We start from the raw sequence: 4,147 nt of genomic DNA on the forward strand, positions 1-4,147 counted from the left end.
ACTTCCACCAAGTAACATAGACATACACTGACAACAAGTAACAAAGACATACACTTACACCAAGTAACAAAGACACACACTTACAGCAAGTAACACAGACATACACTGTCACCATGTAGCAAAGATATTCACTGATACCCAGTAACACAGACACACACTTACACCAAGTAACAAAGATATACACTGATACCCAGTAACACAGACACACACTTACACCAAGTAACAAAGACATACACTGACACCAAGTCACAAAGACAGACACTGACACACGGTAACAAAGACAAACACTGACACCAAGTAACGAAGACAGACACTGACACCCAGTAACAAAGACAGACACTGACACCAAGTCACAAAGACATACACTGACACCAAGTAACAAAGACATACAGTGACACCCAGTAACAAAGACATACACTGACACCAAGTCACAAAGACATACACTGATACCCAGTAACACAGACACACACTTACTCCAAGTAACAAAGACATACACTGACACCAAGTAACAAAGACATACACTTACACCAAGTAACACAGACATACACTGACACCAAGTAACAAAGACATACAATTACACCCATTAACAAAGACTTACACTGACACCAAGTCACAAAGACATACACTGAAACCAAGTAACAAAGACATACACTGATACCCAGTCACACAGACACACACTTACACCAAGTAACAAAGACATACACTGATACCAAGTAGCACAGACACACACTTACACCAAGTGGCACAGACACACACTTACACCAAGTAACAAAGACATACACTGACATCAAGTAACAAAGACATACACTTACACCAAGCAACACAGACATACACTGACACCAAGTAACAAAGACATACACTGATACCCAGTCACACAGACACACACTTACACCAAGTAACAAAGACATACACTGATACCAAGTAACACAGACACACACTTACACCAAGTGACACAGACACATACTTGCACCAAGTAACAAAGACATACACTGACATCAAGTAACAAAGACATACACTTACACCAAGCAACACAGACATACACTGACACCAAGTAACAAAGACATACAATTACACCATGTAACAAAGACACACACTTACACCAAGTAAAACAGACATACACTGTCACCATGTAGCAAAGACATTCACTGATACCCAGTAACACAGACACACACTTACAAAAAGTAACAATGACATACACTGACACCAAGTAACAAAGACATACAATTACACCAAGCAACAAAGACACACACTTACACCAAGTAACACAGACATACACTGACACCAAATAACAAAGACATACAGTGACACCCATTAACAAAGACTTACACTGACACCAAGTCACAAAGACATCCACTGACACCAAGTAACAAAGACATACACTGATACCCAGTCACACAGACACACACTTTCACCAAGTAACAAAGACATACACTGATACCAAGTAACACAGACACACACTTACACCAAGTGACACAGACACACACTTCCACCAAGTAACATAGACATACACTGACAACAAGTAACAAAGACATACACTTACACCAAGTAACAAAGACACACACTTACAGCAAGTAACACAGACATACACTGTCACCATGTAGCAAAGATATTCACTGATACCCAGTAACACAGACACACACTTACACCAAGTAACAAAGATATACACTGATACCCAGTAACACAGACACACACTTACACCAAGTAACAAAGACATACACTGACACCAAGTCACAAAGACAGACACTGACACACGGTAACAAAGACAAACACTGACACCAAGTAACGAAGACAGACATTGACACCCAGTAACAAAGACAGACACTGACACCAAGTCACAAAGACATACACTGACACCAAGTAACAAAGACATACAGTGACACCCAGTAACAAAGACATACACTGACACCAAGTCACAAAGACATACACTGATACCCAGTAACACAGACACACACTTACTCCAAGTAACAAAGACATACACTGACACCAAGTAACAAAGACATACACTTACACCAAGTAACACAGACATACACTGACACCAAGTAACAAAGACATACAATTACACCATGTGACAAAGACACACACTTACAACAAGTAACACAGACATACACTGACACCAAGTAACAAAGACATACACTGATACCAAGTAACACAGACACACACTTACACCAAGTAACACAAACACTCACTTACACCAAGTAACAAAGACATACACTGACACCAAGTAACAAAGACATACAATTACACCAAGCAACAAAGACACACACTTACACCAAATAACACAGACCTACACTGACACCAAGTAACAAAGACATAAAGTGACACCCATTAACAAAGACTTACACTGACACCAAGTCACAAAGACATACACTGAAACCAAGTAACAAAGACATACACTGATACCCAGTCACACAGACACACGCTTACACCAAGTAACAAAGACATACACTGATACCAAGTAACACAGACACACAATTACACCAAGTGACACAGACACACACTTACACCAAGTAACAAAGACATACACTGACATCAAGTAACAAAGACATACACTTACACCAAGCAACACAGACATACACTGACACCAAGTAACAAAGACATACAATTACACCCATTAACAAAGACTTACACTAACACCAAGTCACAAAGACATACACTGACACCAAGTAACAAAGACATACACTGATACCCAGTCACAAAGACACACACTTACAAAAAGTAACAATGACATACACTGACACCAAGTAACAAAGACATACAATTACACCAAGCAACATAGACACACACTTACACCAAGTAACAGAGACATACACTGCCACCAAGTAACAAAGACATACAGTGACACCCATTAACAAAGACTTACACTGACTCCAAGTCACAAAGACATCCACTGACACCAAGTAACAAAGACATACACTGATACCCAGTCACACAGACACACACTTTCACCAAGGAACAAAGACATACACTGATACCAAGTAACACAGACACACACTTACACCAAGTGACACAGACACACACTTCCACCAAGTAACATAGACATACACTGACAACAAGTAATAAAGACATACACTTACACCAAGTAACAAAGACACACACTTGCACCAAGTAACACAGACATACACTGTCACCATGTAGCAAAGGCATTCACTGATACCCAGTAACACAGACACACACTTACACCAAGTAACAAAGATATACACTGATACCCAGTAACACAGACACACACTTACACCAAGTAACAAAGACATACACTGACACCAAGTAACAAAGACATACACTGACACCAAGTCACAAAGACATACACTGACACACGGTAACAAAGACAAACACTGACACCAAGTAACGAAGACAGACACTGACACCCAGTAACAAAGACAGACACTGACACCAAGTCACAAAGACATACACTGACACCAAGTAACAAAGACATACAGTGACACCCAGTAACAAAGACATACACTGACACCAAGTCACAAAGACATACACTGACACCAAGTAACAAAGACATACACTGATACCCAGTAACACAGACACACACTTACACCAAGTAACAAAGACATACACTGACACCAAGTAACAAAGACATACACTTGCACCAAATAACACAGACATACACTGACACCAAGTAACAAAGACATACAATTACACCATGTGACAAAGACACACACTTACAACAAGTAACACAGACATACACTGACACCAAGTAACAAAGACATACACTGATACCAAGTAACACAGACACACACTTACACCAAGTAACAAAGACATACACTGATACCAAGTAGCACAGACACACACTTACACCAAGTAACACAAACACTCACTTACACCAAGTAACAAAGACATACACTGACACGAAGTAACAAAGACATACAATTACACCAAGCAACAAAGACACACACTTACACCAAATAACACAGACCTACACTGACACCAAGTAACAAAGACATAAAGTGACACCCATTAACAAAGACTTACACTGACACCAAGTCACAAAGTCATACACTGAAACCAAGTAACAAAGACATACACTGATACCCAGTCACACAGACACACACTTACACCAAGTAACAAAGACATACACTGATACCAAGTAACACAGACACACACTTACACCAACTGACAAAGACACACACTTACACCAAGT

Source organism: Heterodontus francisci, unplaced genomic scaffold (assembly GCF_036365525.1).
Source record: "Heterodontus francisci isolate sHetFra1 unplaced genomic scaffold, sHetFra1.hap1 HAP1_SCAFFOLD_74, whole genome shotgun sequence".
In the NCBI taxonomy this organism is placed as follows: Eukaryota; Metazoa; Chordata; class Chondrichthyes; order Heterodontiformes; family Heterodontidae; genus Heterodontus; species Heterodontus francisci.